This window comes from Papaver somniferum, chromosome 2 (assembly GCF_003573695.1).
Source record: "Papaver somniferum cultivar HN1 chromosome 2, ASM357369v1, whole genome shotgun sequence".
NCBI classification, from domain to species: Eukaryota; Viridiplantae; Streptophyta; class Magnoliopsida; order Ranunculales; family Papaveraceae; genus Papaver; species Papaver somniferum.
The window spans coordinates 97,827,707-97,846,664 of NC_039359.1; the positions used below are offsets into that span (position 1 = coordinate 97,827,707).

The following is an 18,958-nucleotide window of genomic DNA, read 5'->3' on the forward strand; positions in this document are numbered from 1 at the left end:
GTTTAGCATCAGACACGGTGCTTATATTAAGTGAATTGTTCTTGTGAAAGAAAAATCTATCATCTGACTAAGAATGCTGCTCCTGTCTCTCATAAATCTACCGCCCTTATAAAATTTTCAAAAATGTTAGTAGCTCGAACTGTAAGTAAGATAATTCACATAACTCGTGTAGGGAAGTTCGTCTTGGGTGGGTGCTAATTAAGAGTCCAACACGCCAGAAACAAAAAAGAAAATAGGCAAGCATTTCCTAAAGAAAAAGACCTAAACAAATACAGTTATGTACTACAGGTATTCAAATAACTTACAATTATCTTACACTTTAGTGAAAATATAACTTCCGGATATCTAGAAACTTCAAACTAAAATCGCACGGTCAAGATTAAGAAACCAAAAAAATGCATATACCCATTATCCCATTGTGGAACAGTTACTACAATGAGACATACCCATAATATTAGTAACATCGAGATGCACTTGGAATTTGATTAAAACTATCTACCCGTCAATGGGAAACTTTTGATCATTCTATAACTAAATTTGCAGTGTTACTAAAATCATAGTCATTGCTAAAACTAATTTGTAAGATAAAAAATCATAGGTGCAAGCTTGTTTACATAAATATAGTAGGATACCTGATACCCATTGACACTTTATAAAACAACTGCCTTTCCGTACATATTTCCAAGAGCTTTCTTTATAACAAAAATGTTTGATTGAATTTTCATATTTGGAAAACAATAAAAGTAAACTCGTCCATGTTTCAAATTAGCATCACCACCCCATGTAAAGACAATTAGCTATTTAAAGATACTGGGTGAATGAATCACAATCACATCTTTTTTAATGACTTATATGTCGCTTTTCATGCATTTCGGGTCCAGAAAGTTTCAAATAGGAGTCCACAAAGATATGAATATATGCAGTATGTGTACATCTATCTAGATAGAAGAAGAAAAAGCAAAATCCTACCTTTTTCCTAGAGATAATTCAACATAATCCTATCCATTAAGTTAGCAAATGGTTACCTCTATAGTGTGTTTTCGAGTTGTACATACAAAAAGCTACCCATTTATTTTTCGAAGAGGCTGAATTTGCTGGTTATTAAAGCTACATGCCTGAGGATATGTTTAACAAAGGTTTTATCGCATATCAAAAGTGAAATTTGATTTGCGCTGAACATAAAGAAACATAGAATCCACAAGTGTGTACAATTGCACAACAAAACATATCTTCTAGTAGCCAAATGCTAAGGTATCCAATAACCAAGTTTAATAACTAAATGGTGAAATCAATACCGAACAAATATATATATTAGACATTTTCTCTGGCATATCCAATATAGTGAAATACTACTAATGTTAACATAACTCACCAATTTAGTTGGCAATTTTCTTTGTATATGTACAAATTGCAATGTTTGTTTTTCATAAACAAAAATGTTGAATCTTCACTGGCTGAATTCCTATGTTGAGCTTCAACCACATCCTCGCGCACAATCCTGCTTCCAAATGCCCACTTTTAATCCTCAGATATAACATTGATAAAAGAAATGTGATCTACTCAAGTCTAACAAAGTATCGTATGAACCTAATATATTAACCCTAGAGAACATAACTTTATCTTCTGCAGCTTTCGATGCGACTGCTCGCATTCCTTGTCCTCCCAGAACTGAAACTACTGTATTTTGTAACCATAAGTATAACCTTATTTAAGTCTCCACAACTATCTAAGTTACGCCTCATTCATCCAAACAAAATGGGCGAAGAATATTACCACGAAAGTGATTCCTTTTGCACAAAAGTAATCAGATTCTATATGAACGGTACCCGTATTGAATGTTGATATCTCATTCCTATCAACATCTTTATTAGAAGCTATTACTATGTCGTGAGATTGCAGGTTAAGCATTTTTATACGCCATACACATTATGGTTTAGTTTTCAGTACTAAAAAAAAAATTGTTATCCGGTCATTTCAACGACCAGATGAGAAAAAAAGTAAACATAAAATATACATCCGGCAATTGAACGACCTAATGGGGAAAAGGAAAAAAAATGCATCTGCTCATTAGATACCTTGCATCTGCTCATTAGATACCTTTTCCGCTGCTATGCAAGCATCCAATGACATCATAGATTATCCACAAGGATCCTCTCAACTTTGAGGGGTAGGATCTAGACTTCACAAAGATATCGATAATTTAGTCATCCATAGTAGCATTTTTTTAGTCCATAAGATGTGGATCATCACGAAGATGTGGAGGATTTTTTAGCCCATAGAAAATTTCCCTTGTTGACCCATTGCATTATGGATCCAGGCTCATTAGTTGGGACTTAACAACCACTTCATTGTTAGACTCGAAAATAACAGTGTTATAACCCAGCGCTTTTGCCTAATTAATAGATTCTTTCATAGATAGGCACTCTATTTTTTCAGGTATACTCTGGTTTCAGTCCCATCAAAAGGTATTTGTTTCCCCATGACATCCACCTGCACCTATTTTAATAATATAAAATGCATCCATATTAACTTTTATGAAAACGGAATCTGGCGTCCAATTACTTGTTGCACAGAGATATTATTAGTGTTAGAGCACTACTTGGTCGAACTCGCAAGTGTTGCTATCTCAAGCCTGTTTGTCAAGTTTAGTTGCCAAAACTATAAGTCTTGATTTCTAGTCTACTTATAGCTAAGTCTCGGACTAGGATAGAAAGTGTAGTTGAGCTCTAGACTCCACGGCGTTCATCATGCAAAGACGAAGAACTACTCAAGGAACTGGTGGATCTTCATCGACTAAAATGTATGTGGAGACTTGAACTTATCTATCACTCAAAAGTCTATCTACTCTATCTCTTATCTTGAGACAAAAGTTGTATTGCTATATAGACTTCGATTATACACATTTGTTATTTCGAGCCGAGTTTATCTCGCTTATGTATTTCTCAAAATATGTGTTGGTAAGATTTCGCTTTGGCTAAGTTCATCTTTACAAGTGACGAAAGTCATGTTGATTATTTCAATATCTTGAAAATCGCTTTGATGAAAAAATAGAGTGTGAATAACCTCTATATAACATCCTCTAAAAAAATTTCAATGATTGAAATAAAGAGTTTAGAATATGTCACCATGTTTGGATATAAGCATGTAGTGTGTTCGCACATTAGTGTATAAGTCCAAAACCGGGAACCAAATGTATGCATACTTGTGTTTGTACTAAATGGTTGATGGAGACTGGGTAAGTATCCGTACCCGTACGCATACTGGCTGAAATTCACGACCATGAATTTCTGCTGAGTTTGGAAATCAAAACCAACTCAATCCGGTTACCTAAGTATTGATGGTGGTTTTTAGTTCAGGGTTAGAATCGTAAAACCCTATATTTAGCGTTGTCATCCTACAAAGGAATAAAGGCCGTTTAAAAGTAATGAGTGCATAAACCTCTTTACTTACATATGTACTGAGCAATTCAACATATCTATGAAATTTATCCAGAATGGTGCATGGAGCAACAATCCCAGATATTCTGTAAATTTTAACATACTGCATCGACATGCTTGATATTTTTCCATGCTATGTTCCCAGCCGAACTCCCGATATTGACATGACATGACGATTAAATGTTCACTCTCAGCAGAGTAGCGTGAATCTCTCGAAGTGTCAGTATCGGAAATCTGCATGAAAATACTTACACAGGACACGCCATCCTCTGACAAAGATATTTTCGTGTCAACGCACTTTTAATTGAAAGTTAGCGCGATCGAACGCATTTGAATTCCTTAAGTAAAATCTACATTGATCATATCAGTCTCAAAAATAATCACGGCCACACGATTTGGCCGCATGATTTAACAAGCTTGGACTACTCCCAATAGAACTAGGTGATCATCATAGTGACCACCGGCAGGCCCACTAGTGCCCTAGTCGATCGAGCCCTATTTTGCTCGTTCACAAACGCTTCAAACGCCGACCCAAATATGGGTGTTCGCGCTGAATAAAAACAAGCTCAAACGAGCTAAGACCAGCCAAAACAGTCTCAAAACCCATCACATCCGTCCGACTTAGTCTCAAGCGATCAAAGAGGTGTCAACGTGTTCGTTGTCGACCCAACTTCTCCATTGGTCGATCAACCTGTCCACGACAAAACCAGAGAGCATCAAATCGTTTGCCCAAACTCGAGCAAACACGCTATTTCAAAACCCTAAATTTTGGGTTATGGCAGTATACTACTGTCGCAAATCGATCACATTCGTCCAACTTATCCGGCCTAGTTGGACGGCCTAGATCGCGTCTCAGACGATCAAGTGGGTACAAATGAGTTCACCACCGGCCCAATTTTATCCCACTCGATCGACTTGCCAAAGGGAAGTCAATGGCACGCCAAACCGCTTGATCGAACTAGGGTGAATGTGGCCATTTCTAAACCATAATTGGCGTTTGCGGCAACCCACTACTGTCGCAAATCAATCACAACCATACATCTTCACTGTCCTAGTTGAAAGGCTTAGATTTAATTTCAGGCGGCCCCAGAGATGTCAACGTGATCACTGTCGGCCCACCTATACACATGACCGACCGGCCTGCTCGAGCTAACACCCGATGCCTCGAATCGCACGCCCAAAGAGGGTTGGACGCGCGGCCCCCTAAACCCTAAAGTTGCATCAACAACAGTATACAACTGTCACAAATCATCTCGTCCATCCAACTTCGCCAGCCTAGTTAGACGGTGTAGATTTATTTTTAGAAAACTAACAAAGTCGCATTGTGATCACTGGCCATCTCTTCCCCACAGGGAGCGATCGACCAAGTGATAGCTCGCCCATAGGGTCCTCAAACGAACACCCAAAGAGGGCCGGTCGTGCTTCTTTTAAGACGCTTGATTTGTGACTGATTCGACCGAGCTCAAAAACAACGATACTTCTAGCACATCGATTATTTTCAGCTGCTTATTCGAAAGCGATGCTTCACATACATCGATTATAAGCAATGCTTTATAAATATTTGTTTTACAAATAATTTATTATTTGACCTAAAAGCACTACGTGCTAATTTAAGCGGAAAGTCACATGACTTGACCCATTCACTCGAGACATCAAACATTTCACAAACTGGGGGATACTCACTGGAGTATTGGTCTGGCGGTTTACAACGTGCGACATGCAACTCGCCCATTACGAGAAAGTGTCAAGAAAGACTGGACGGTTAACAGTAATGAGAGTAGTGGGTTGTGATCAGTCCTCCCTCATAACGGAAACATGATGATCACCACCTTCCGCACAAACCCACTTCTCCACTACTTAACTTCCTCCACTTCCTAAGAGATCAGGGTGCGCTAAATGACTTGTATAAATAGGTTTTCAACCTATTCAAACGGACAAAGACAACACAAGTGTTATCAACACAAGTAACCAGAAACCATTTTCTGATACAAGTAATAAAACAACCACACCTTCATAATTCAATATTCTGATCTCAAACACCTTCTCTGCTTCCCTCCCTAAGATCGACCCTTCTCCTTCACCGTGTGACCGAATTGAATCTGGAACGGCCATTTCTTGGTTTAGGCCAGAGTCTTACAGATTGATCTCTCGAACTCAAAAGTACTCCCGTGCAGTGCATTTGTTTAAGGTTTGAATTCGTTTCTCATCAACATACCCCAAATTTACCAAAAACAACAGAATCAGTTTTTTCCCTCAAACAACTGGCGACCACAATGGGAGATTAATCTCTTGGTTGCAAGATCAATTTCCAATTTCATTTCAATTTTTCTCACATTCATGATGGTTGGTCTTTGGATCAATTCAACTCCAAAATTCGAGCAGAATCCTTCAAATGATGATGCTCCTCCAACCAATGCTCTATCTGATCGCACAGCCAATGGAGAAATTCCAACCCTGATAGAATTGGCTCGAGTACAGGAAATACACGCGAGCAACATGGACGTGATGAAATAGACAATAGAGAACATACTCAACTTCCTCGTCAAGCTGACATCGGATTTGAGAGGCTTCTCTGCTCCGGAGATTCCAACAATGAGGACTAACTCCTCAACCGATGATCGTCCTCAAATCAATAGCTTCACCACCAACCAAAGGCCAGTGGACCAGGAGGCGGCTTCTTTAGTGGAAAGTTTTTATGAGCTTCTACACCTCTCAAAGGATCAACGAGCAGAGACGTTTGCTGCAATCAATCAGATAGCTCTAGACGCACGTTTGGCTCCTTCACGCAATCAAGCCCCAAAAACATCAGAAATGTCCATAAATAATGTCACGTTTACTGAAGATGACATAATGGCATAGGAAGGTCACAACAGAGCCTTGCATGTTACTACACGCATCAAGGGTTCAGAATTTAAAAGGGCACTTATTGACACGAGAGCATCCTCGAATTTCATTACTCTTAAAACTCTCAGGACAGCCAGGGTTTGACCAGACAAAGTCATACGCAGCCTACCATGATGACGGACTTCGAAGGAAACCAGACCAGCACATACGGGTATGTTAATTTGAATATATCTGTAGGACCCGTCCAGTCGAAAGTAAAATTCGAAGTGATATAGAAGGAGCCAGATTACCATATGATACTAGTGAGACCATGGCTTCATGATAATAACATCATCACCTCAACGTATCACCAATGCCTGAAAACCATGTTGAACGAAAAAGTCGTTCGCATCCCTGCTTCATTGTCTCTTTATGCACCGATTTGCGGCGTGGAACTGTTCGATCCAAAGAAGAATCCACAAGGTTCATCTAGCAAGGTTTACTGCACTCCGCTCCCCACATGGACGTCGATCGAAGAGGAAGATCGGCTCACATCACTGAACAGAGAGACCAACTCTTGTGATGCACTTCCGCTAACAGGACGCGCTAACTCTTCTTCATCGAACAAAGGCTCAACTCATATCCATACTAAGAGGGAACGTACCTTTATGGCGAGTCGTGATCAGAAATGGAAAACTATATACCATCGTCGTTGTTATCAAATAGCAGGGGAGGCTATCACTCAGTCTCTCCGCCCAATAGAATGCAACAACAACGACAGGCTGCAAGAAGAAGTACCAGATACTCCGCGACAGTTATAGGACGACACTGGCTCCACAACTGATGAACTCGAAGTCATTAACACCGGGGATGAAGAATCTCCAAGACCTATCTCCATCAGTTCGACTCTATGTGCACACGAACGCACAAAACTCGTGAATCTTCTCAAGAAGTATCAAGACATATTTGCATGGACATACGAGGAAATGCCCGGCTTAGATGAAAAACTGGTCACTCATCATCTACATATAATACCTGGATCCAAACCGATCAAACAATCTCCGAGGCAGTTCAGGCACGATGTAGAGGAGCAGATCAAGACTGAGATTCAGAAGCTGCTGACTGCTGGCTTCATCAAGCCCATTCACCATCCTACCTGGTTAGCCAATGTAGTTCTTGTAAAGAAGAAAAGCGGCCAAATTAGGTGTTGTGTTGATTTCAGAGATCTGAACAAATTTTGCCCAAAGGACGATTTTCCCCTCCCCAACATTGACATGCTAGTAGACGCTACCAGTGGACATGGCATGTTCTCTTTCATGGATAGGTACAACGACTATAACCAGATAAAAATGTATGAACACGACGCGAGTAAGAAAGCTTTTCGAACTCCCCTCGAAAACTTTTACTATACTGTGATGCCTTTCGGTTTGAAAAATGTTGGTGCTACCTACAAACGCGCCATGACTTCAATTTTTTATGATATGATGCACAAGCAAGTCGAAGATTACGTAGATGACATAATAGTCAAGTTGAAGACTCGAGCATCCCATACGGACGTCCTACGGCAAGTGTTTGAAAGGTGTCGCGAGTACGAATTGAAGATGAACCCTCTGAAGTGCACTTTCGGGGTCTCTTCCGGTAAACTTTTGGGATTCCAAGTCACCTCTGAAGGGATCAAGGTCGATCCAACCAAAACCCAAGTGTTGGTGAATTTTCTACAAAGGACAAAATTATAAAATCATGATACTGCATGTTTCTGACACGGCTTTCAGACATGTGACGATCCATATTTTACGATCCATGATGAACATGTTTCTCGAAGGGCCTCCACTAGCTGAGCGTTCGATGCCTCGCATTTCATCATGCCCTCTATGTAGAATAACATAATTGGGCGGTTCTCTGTATGATTGAGAACTCAACGCCTTCAGGACGTCGGTGACACTCATTGTTCCCTGACTATGTAGAGATACCGTGTATAGACTCAGGTGGTTCTTCGTAAGATTGAGAGCACTAACGCCTTAAGGTTGCCGGCAACACTCGCTGCTATCTGACTATGCACCTTTCAGAATGTGTATGACGCTTTAACTGGCTAATACCCTTTCTGCAATAGATTAATTCTACCATGACATTCACCACTGAATTCCCAAAAGATAATCTATTTTTATCCCATTGCTCCGATTTCATGATCGAATCCATGGCTTGATTTCATGGAATGGCAATAAACAACTATCTTATCTCATTACTCTGATTTCATGATCGAATCCACAGCTGATCTCATGGAATGGTAATAGGTAATTTTATTATTTCGAATTCATGGTCGAATCCATGGCTGATCCTATGAATTGATAATAAATAACTTTATCATTCAGTTTCATGAATTATTCTCCACTGAATTTCATAAATTAGTAACAAATATTCAACAACCGGGCATCTGGACCATCACTGAGTAAGCCCCATAAAATGGTGCCAGTGTACTTGACAATGATGCACGACCGAACACCCGAATGCACAAACGAGCGTTCGAAAATATGGATAAATGAGGAATCCTACACAAAACAGGAGAAAACTAATAATAATAAATTAATAAGAGGCGCTCATGAGCCGGACCCATCGGCTGGCCGGCCGTGCCCTAGCCGTGGACGGTCCCATGCCTCTCCCATTATTTTTCCTTATTTTGTTATTTTCATGAACTCGTGAAAACTCCTTCATTCTAGCAACTTTCTTTATTTGAGCAAAACTCACTGTTTCTCCATATTTTCATGGTTTGATGAGAAATAATAATATAAAATAGGGAAAGGTGTTATGGGACCGGGCAACCTAGCCGGCCGGCTATGCCCAAGCCGTGGCCGGTCCCATACCTTGTAATCCCTAATCTTTCATAATTATAATTTCCCTAATCTCATGAAACTCCTCCGTTTCAACAAAACTCATGCTTTCCCCATAGTTTCATGGTTTCATGAAAATAATAACATAAAATAGGGAAAGGTGTTGCGGGACCGGGAAACCTAGCCAGCCGGCCATTCCCTAGCCGTGGTCGATCCCACACCTTGCAATCCTTAGTCTTTCATAATTATTATTTTCCTCAGCTCATGAAACTCCTTCGTTTGAGCAAAAATCATGGTTTCTTCATATTTTCTCAAATATTGCTCAAATCATGAAAAAGCCAACATGGTCATACGACCGACTAGCTTCTCACGGAAATATTAAATGTTAAAATACTCTCAATATTTAAAAAATATTGATCAAATGAGCATACATGCTCATTCGAGCAAAAATCAAGAATTTCAGTTAAGATCAAACTCTTCTGAAAATTCAACATGTTGCTCAAACGCACACCAGAAAATGTCGAAACTCTCAGGACTGAGATACGAACATCATGGAGACACGATCATGCTCCCTTGACCGACCAAGAGAGGCTCTAAGGCTTGCAATGATCCGGTCCCACACATTTTCACAATTCAGACCTAATTTGCTCAATTGCTCATACTGGGCCCAAACTCTTTTCAACCAACTTGGAGTTTGCTCAAACGACCATCAGCTAGTCCCATGACCACCAAGAGCCGGTATCGTGCTCTCTTGGTTGGTCCTTCACTTTCCTATAATTAGGTTTGATCACCTAATGCTCAATTGATCAATATTTCAATAAATGATGAAACCATCATTTAATCATCATTCTTTCACCTACCGACCAACTAAGGACCCTGGTGCGTGCTCACTCGAGCACTTGGGCATCATATGGACATCCATCATTCCATATGGTCGGTCCCTCTATCACTCATGACTTATTTTCAGTGATTTATCAATTGACGAACAATTGATTGAAACTTAGGGTTTCGAATAAACGTTCCACGAATCATCATTCTGAGCAAGATTCAAACACTAATAAATTTATGTTGATTCAGCAATCAAACATATGGGTTAATCATATAATATTTGGTAGTCTACCAATATTTTTATTAATATTTTTTTGGGTCACGGCATCCATAAATAGTTTGTTGAATTGAGCAATATTTGCTCAATCCATCAATATTCAGTAAATTATCAGTAATTTGCTAAAATGAGCAATACTTGCTCAGTTGATCAAATATTGATCCAACTATCAATATTCAGTAGTTTATCAATAATTCATCATCGAACTTACAATTCTTGGCGCAATGTCAACATCATTCAAAGAGCTACGCATGTTCAATCCATGAATCACTGAGCATTCACCACTCATGCTCAATTCAACAAAATCTAGACTCATTGTATAATCAGTCAACAATTGACTAATTAATACACGTCTGTCATGCAGACTCCACGATTTGTGAGACATCAATCACGTCACATGGGGGATGTTGATGGTGGTTTTTAGCTTAGGGTTAAAATCGTAAAACTGTACATATGAAATGACGTCACTATGACCATTAGCACATTTATTAGATCAATCATCATGCCTACGTAAGAATTACCAGGGTACCTTTTTTTTTATTCATGTGTCATGTTCCACGGCAGAACCCTTAGCATTGACCGACATCACATGTGCCAATGGAGGATGATGCAACTGTTTTCTTCCAGAGATGCCAAAAATTCCAAATTCACGGAAAACTTATCCATGTACCGTCGACTCCCCTGCATTCAATAAGCAGTCCGTGGCCCTTTTACAGCTGGGGACTCGACATCATTGGAAATATCAACCCGCCGTCTGTTGTAATATTAAGATTGCGGTAAATACGGATTCGATGCTCGGACTTGAAAAGATTTTTAAAACAAAAATATATACACAATATGTCACAAGATCAAGAGGAACCAGGACTCAGGATTCCAATGTGTTTCATATTCAAGTGGCTCAGAAAATAATTCTAGGCGATTATAGCTCAAAATAAAACAAGTATTAACTCTATCTTTGCCAAATTAGATTCCATAAAATATTACTTGTATATGATAAGCATGGAACATCAAGAATCCCTAGGACTAAGCATGTTCCATCAAACAAAATCACAAGTAATTAATTGAAATCATAAATCAATTAAAATCGGTGCAAAAAGTGAATTAAGAATTATTTAAATAACCACATGGCTGAAAAACAGCTTCCTCCATCATCCCAGTATTGGGGTTTAGCTACTCATAATAATCATGTTCTTAAAATACATACTTGATGCTCAAAATATGATTAAAAGAGTGAAAAATATAATACAGTGAAACTACGACCCTCTTTAAGCGTCCAGAGAAGAACGATAGAATACCACTGCTGTAAAAACGATACCTCACGGCTGCTGTTGACGCTGCTGTTTTAAGACCCTCGGACGCTAGTCGTTGACACTGTTGATAAACGACTGTCTATGCTGGTGTGTTCTTCGTGTTCTTCGAGCTTTGTTAATGGCAGCAGCAGCAGCAGCAGGTACAATTCCTGCAACTCCTCCTGCGCCTCTCTGCTGGCCTCCCAATCGACCCCTAACTCTTGATAAAACTTTCTCTCACTTCCCACCAGCCTTTATATACCAATAGGGTCCAAATAACTCGATTAAATCCGAGTTTATCTCCCTTTTTTCTTCACGTGCAGTTGAGAGAGAAATCTCTTTTCTGTTGCTTTGTACGCGTCTTCTGGCAATTTCTTACGCTCCAAAATTCTCCTAATCCTTAAACAAGACTAGATACACTTTACTTCAACGTAAAACTCTCCCAGAATCTCTAAATATATTTGAAAACTTCACAGAGAACACATATTCTGTTTGGACTTTGATCGCTTCTCACGGACATTCCAGCCCAATTCGATCAGCCCAATCACTTGCATAGGGTCTGTTTAGGTCTAACAGGATTATCCCAACTGATTTCCGGTGTTTAATCGCATTAAAACTCCTCCAATAATCGAACCAAAATCTGCCAGACGATGCATGCATTTTCCCGCCAAAATTTGCTTTTAAATTTGAGAAGTTGACCTCCCCTTATCTGTTGCTGGTCTCCCTTTAGCAGCTGCCTGGAAATGGGTCACCCCTTAGTAATTAGGTTACCCCTTATCCAAAATCAAGGATCCGTATAGCAAGTGTCCTCTGGGGCATTTTCCGCACTTTTTCCGGGGTTCCTCCGGGGTATTTCTGGGGTACTTCCGGTACTCTATCAACGGAGGTCCAAACGCCGCATTTTCAGCCAATTTCGCCGCAAATCCTTATTCTTCTAAAAACACCTACAAATAAATAAAATAACCAAATAAGTACAAAATTGAGCACTAACAATATATACAAATGAGCTATATTAGACACATAAATGCGTCTATCAAATACCCCCAAACTTATTATTTGCTAGTCCCGAGCAAATCAAAACTACAAAATAAAATCCTAACTCACTGTCGCAGGCATCGTCGATTGCATTTAGCGTATGCAATAAGCCTTTAAACCCCTAGGTGGCCCTAGTGGCCGAGTTATAGTCTCGGGAGGGCTTACCAGAGATATACCCACAAAACCTGTACTCCAGACCTTAGCTATCTACGCAGAACCTTGGAAGGCACTAAAGAATCTCCTTGGTTGGCATACTTATTGACTACAGGAAGAAGTACCCTGATGCGAAATTCCAATTGCTGTACACGAGTTTGCACTCAAGCATACTAAAATTCATATAAAGTGACAGAGCTCTACTCAGATAGTTGCACTATGGACATCATATTCGGAGTCAAAACTAATCACATGGATAGATCAAGAAGATGGATATAGAAAACATAGATGGTTTTGATGTTTACTAAGTGAACGACGTTTCCCATATCTGTCTGAAGGCCTCCGCCAAAATGAACCTATCCTAATGGATTGAGATACTAGTCTGACTAATATCAACACATTGGCATATACAAGGGTACCAGTGGTCGATAACCTAACTCTAGGTCAACACAACTGGCATATACAAGGGTACCAGTGGTCGACTTTATTGAATTTATTCCTTTTGGTCAAATGGTCTGGTCTCAATTTCTTTCTTCTTTCATTTTTTTTTTTTTTTTTTTTTTCTTTTGGTAACTACCATTTTTTTTTCATCTTTCTTTTTCTTTTTCAACTTTTTTTTTTTTTTTTTTTTTTTTTTTTTTTTTTTTTTTTTTTTTTTGGCTGAAGGTATCTCAATCACTCTAATTCACCCTAGCATTGGTAACAACTTGAATCGTGGGCCCCACCTATTACTTAGAGAAACATAGTTTAAAAACAAAATAAAATAAAAATAGAAGTGAAAAGGACTCAACGAGATATGGTGAAACTATCATGTTATTTCTAACACCTGAGCTCTGTGCTTTTATGAATAGACTCTTTAGATGTTTCCATCTAATCAGATTGGTTCCTCAAACTCCTACAATCAAAATGCTTCCATCCACTTAGATTAGTTAGTGCAATCCTCAATAGGCATAAATTTCTAGGCTCTGGAGTTTATTTATTGCAACTAAAAAGTTTCTCCCATACCCCCAAACTTAAACCTAACATTGTCCTCAATGTTCTAAAGATAAAATTAAAACATGAACAAGGAGAAACTATTACCATTCGAAGAAAAAGAGTTAAGGAAAGATATTACCTGGTTGCATGAGTTTGGGTTACCTCCCAAGAAGTGCTAAGTTTAAAGTCTTCAGCCAGACATAGAAAAGGTTTAGTCAACTCGAACCGTATAACAATAGCCGGAATAACTGTGGGTCTTTAAAACCAAAAAGAGCTGACAAAAGGAAACTGCAGTGAACCAAGAAAATGTACAAGACTAGCATGCCCTTACCTAGTTTCTGGATAACTATCGCTAATTGCGGTTCAGGTTCAGGTTCTATGAAGGGGTCTAAATAGACTATTTTCCTCGGATGCATTTCCTCATAGGTAGGATTCAAATTATTAGGTCCTAGAGTCTGGAAAAACTCAGATAAGAATCTGGAATCACAAAATAACCTAAATAATTTAGGATCCTCTAAGTCAATTAGGTATGACTTACATAGTTGACCACAGTCAGAGTAGTGGTCATTCTGAAGCAAATGTGTCGATTCTAATTTCCTAAAGTACTTAGGCTTAGTCTTAGAACTTAATAAGTGACACATTTGAAATCTAAACGTTCCCACAGTTGGAAGAAAACTATTTGGTGGGAAAACAAAGTCAATCTGGGGATCATAGCCTGGGCAAACCACATCAACCAGAGGATGGGTTTCTAACGACTCAACTTTTTTCATGACATCATTAGGTTCGGGAAACCTAGTATGAAGATAATCTTGTAAGATGGTTGAGGCATGGATATCAAGTCCTATGTGAGGCGACTTTCTGAGAGTTAAAGGTAAAGCACTAGGAAAGTGATAATCACCCCCAAACTTAGAGTTTTCAGTGTTTCTAGTTAGACTAGCCACAATCTCCCTAATTTCTAGGTCATCAGATTCCTGAAAATGGGCAATTGATTCTTCTAAGTTGTAATATTGCAGTGTATCCTCATTAATCTCTACGAGTTCATCTAAGACTATTGTTTCTAAATCGTACGACTCTGAAACAGTATTCTCAGGGTAAAACCGTTCCTCGAAACCATCAGCGATACAGTTTCTAAATCGTTCGACTCGACGAAAAAACAGTAGTCGCAAGATAAACCGGTCCTCTAAACCTTTATCGGATTCATAAACAGGACATACTACATCGTCTAAAACGGTGGATCCCTAATCAAATCCTCGTCCTTTTGAATAGGTGAATAATCATATAATTATTTGGATTTGAACTAGAATTATAATCATTATAAAGTTCAATTAGATTACTAGATTCCTTATTACTATGCCTACATATTTCAGATTCTTCACACTACTATCGCCATCATCATCAATAATAGTACGAAGATGCTTGAACCTTATCTAAATAAGTAGTGTTACCAATTATAACCTCGTTTTTACTTGATTATGTGAAAAGTATCTTCATTCTCAAGGGTATTTATTGGATACACTATATTGGCAATTCAAGTTATTTCGAGCAAACTTTCGTCGTCTCTAACTCAGTCTACGTGTCGACTCAGCTATCCTCTCAAGGGTCTCTCCCAAAGAAAGCTCCCTTAGTGTAGGATCTAAGTTTTGAGTTAATCTATTGAGGATATCTTCTACAGATTCAGTTGTTGTTGCAGTTCTTTCGTCCATATCTACGTATTCACTCTCTAATTTACGTCGATTCAGCTAAATGACGTGATGACTCAGCTAAATTCCTAAGAGTCTCTTCTAGAGAAGGAATAGGAACTGAAGGATCATAATAAGGACTACTTTTCAATAGTTTGATTGTATCCCTAGAGACGAAGAAACTAGTACTATAATCTTCTTGCTCGTATGACTGATGCGCGGCGGATAGTAATTGGGATCACCATGGTATGAACCATAACCTTGAAAAGGTTTGGCGTCCCCAACCACTAGTCTCACTATGGTCATAATAACTGATGATGTCCATATTCACATTCAGGTCGATATTCATTGTATTGGCTTTCTAGCATACCAGTTCGACATTCTTAATTGCAGGGGAATTCTACACAATCACAAACAAGGCGACTCGACTCCACCAAAACAAACCTAAATATTTCTAGCAACAAAAAGCATGATGCTCCACTTAGATTGTTTTAGACCAGCTTCTATTCCTTCGAAAAGGAATTCGTTACAATTTAGCACACCCCTCTGAATCAATCCGAGCTAATGTAAAGTTGAATCGAGGCGAGGGAAGCTCAGTGAGCTTGATACCCAAGGCCTCACGCTATCACAAGGCGGCGCAGTCACGCATTCAACTCACAGAACCATCATGAACTTTGAAATGTGCTTAAAGAGCAACCAATATTTTTCGAACGAGTTTCCTATTAAGCTCGTACCCTATTGGTTCTCGTTTCTATTCAAAATTTTAGGCTTAGGTTCGCGTTTGGGTTTCGTTTCCTAAGGCGGGCAAGAAGAAACGGTGAGGAAATCCGAGTCCTTATCTTGTTTAGGCCCGGCCTTGCCCTTTACTAGGAAATAAAACAGTCCGGTTCGCCTCAAACATTATCACCTTAAGGCAGCAGTAACCCGCTTGCAGAGATTCGCGGGTGTTTCGATTGGACTTACCTCCCGTTACCAGACGGGCGATGAACCGTTGTCGTCGACTCGGGCCACGACTTCCTATGACGTTGCGAACCCGAGGGCCGAGACGATATAGTAATCGTCGTCCTTGCCCTGCAAACAGTTTTGTTTTAAATTTTTTTTTTTAATTTATAACCCGTTCCGTAGGGTTTAAAATAATGTCCAAGTCCAGATAAAGTCCAAATAAAAAGTCCAAAATTACAAAATTATGAAAAATAAGCCTATTTACAATTCTAAAAATAAATAAATAAAGCGATATACAAAAAAAAAATAATAATAATAAAAATTAAATCCTAAAAAAAATTATGTCTTTTTCTTCTTCTCTTTTAGCTTTTAACTTTTAGCTTTAAGCTTTTTGTTTCCCAAGTCCTTAGTATTCCACTTCGAACCTGTAAATCAAAGACACAAAAGAAACGTAAAAAAGGAACATAATAGTAAAAAAAATAAAATAAAATAATAACCTAAAAACAATCTATACAAGTCCGCCGTCGGCGGCGCCATTTTTGTTGTAATATTAAGATTGCGGTAAATACGGATTCGATGCTCGGACTTGAAAAGATTTTTAAAACAAAAATATAACACAATATGTCACAAGATCAAGAGAACAGGACTCAGGATCCAATGGTGTTTCATATTCAAGTGGCTCAGAAAATAATTCTACTAGCGATTATAGCTCAAATAAAACAATATTAACTCTATCTTTGCCAATTAGATTCCATAATATTACTTGTATATGATAAGCATGGAACATCAAAGAATCCCTAGGACTAAGCATGTTCCATCAAACAAAATCACAAGTAATTAATTGAAATCATAAATCAATTAAAATCGGTGCAAAAAGTGAATTAAGAAGTATTTAAATAACCACATGGCGAAAAACAGCTTCCCCATCATCCAGTAATGGGGTTTAGCTACTCATAATAATATCATGTTCTTAAAATACATACTTGATGCTCAAAATATGATTAAAAGATGAAAAATATAATACAGTGAAACTACGACCCTCTTTAAGCGTCCAGAGAAGAAACGATAGAACCCACTGCTGTAAAACAGATACCTCACGGCTGCTGTTGACGCTGCTGTTTTTAAGACCCTCGGACGCTAGTCGTTGACACTGTTATAAACGACTGTCTATGCTGGTGTGTTCTTCGTGTTCTTCGAGCTTTGTTAATGGCACAGCAGCAGCAGGTACAATTCCTGCAACTCCTCCTGCCCTCTCTGCTGGCCTCCCAATCGACCCCTAACTCTTGATAAAACTTTCTCTCACTTCCCACCAGCCTTTATACCAATAGGGTCCAAATAACTCGATTGAAATCCGAGTTTACTCCCTTTTTCTTCATCACGTGCAGTTGAGAGAGAAATCTCTTTTCTGTTGCTTTGTACGCGTCTTCTGGCAATTTCTTACGCTCCAAAATTCTCCTAATCCTTAAACAAGACTAGATACACTTTACTTCAACGTAAAACTCTCCCAGAATCTCTAAATATATTTGAAAACTTCACAGAGAACACATATTCTGTTTGGACTTTGATCGCTTCTCACGGACTTTCCGCCCAATTCGATCAGCCCAATCACTTGCATAGGGTCTGTTTAGGTCTAACAGGATTATCCCAACTGATTTCCGGTGTTTAAAATCGCATTAAAACTCCTCCAATAATCGAACCAAAATCGCCAGACGATGCATGCATTTTCCCCCGCCAAAATTTGCTTTTAAATTTGAGAAGTTGTGACCTCCCCTTATCTGTGGCTGTCTCCCTTTAGCAGCTGCCTGGAAAGGGTCACCCCGTAATTAGGTTACCCCTTATCCAAAATCAAGGATCCGTATAGCAAGTGTCCTCTGGGGCATTTTCCGCACTTTTCCGGGGTTCCTCCGGGGTATTTCTGGGTACTTCCGGTACGCTATCAACGGAGGTCCAAACGCCGCATTTCAGCCAATTTCGCCGCAAAATCCTTATTCTTCTAAAAACACCTACAAATAAATAAAATAACCAAATAAGTACAAAATTGAGCACTAACAATATATACAAATGAGCTATATTAGACACATAAATGCGTCTATCACCGTCCTCAAAGCATCACGAGTACATAATAACAACAACTGAATATTTCACCAAATGGGTCGAAGCCATACCTTTACGAGGAACTAATGGACCCACAATCGCGGCACTCATTAAGGAGTATATTATCTGCCGATTTGGCGTGCCTAAACACATCATCACCGACAACGGCACTCTTTTTGCAAACAAGCAAGTACAGGAATTACTTGAAGAATATGGAATTAGGAAAGTCTTCTCCACCGCGTACTACCCCCAAGGGAACGGACAGGATGAAAGTACCAACAAAATTTTGATCGAATCCTCAGTCGGACAGTGCACGATAATCCTCGGACATGGTACGAGCAATTGCCAATGGCACTCTGGGCGTCGGACATCACCAAGAAGTTCCACTGGAGCCTCTCCCTACTCCCTCGTTTACGGCGCAGACGCAATCCTCCTAGCAGAAGTTAAAATCCCATTGGCTAGGATTGCCAAAGCAGGCGGAGTTCGATGGAATGAAGCTGAAGCATTGAGGGCCAGGGTAGCAGAATTGGACACTGTAGATTCCTGAAGATCCAAGGCGGAAGAGCACGCAAGAGCGTACAGAAATAGGATTTCCAGAGCA

The 18,958-nt window shown here is 39.3% G+C and overlaps 1 long non-coding RNA gene across 1 annotated transcript; it reads right to left on the bottom strand.

Annotated features, from left to right (window-relative positions):
* Positions 1-1,306: 1,306 nt before the first annotated feature.
* Positions 1,307-17,560, bottom strand: LOC113353746. Its single transcript, XR_003361505.1, has 3 exons — positions 17,357-17,560; positions 10,720-10,944; positions 1,307-1,498 (listed from the first exon to the last, which is right to left on the bottom strand). It is a non-coding gene; the product is annotated as an uncharacterized LOC113353746 (long non-coding RNA).
* Between the last annotated feature and the right edge of the window lie 1,398 nt (positions 17,561-18,958).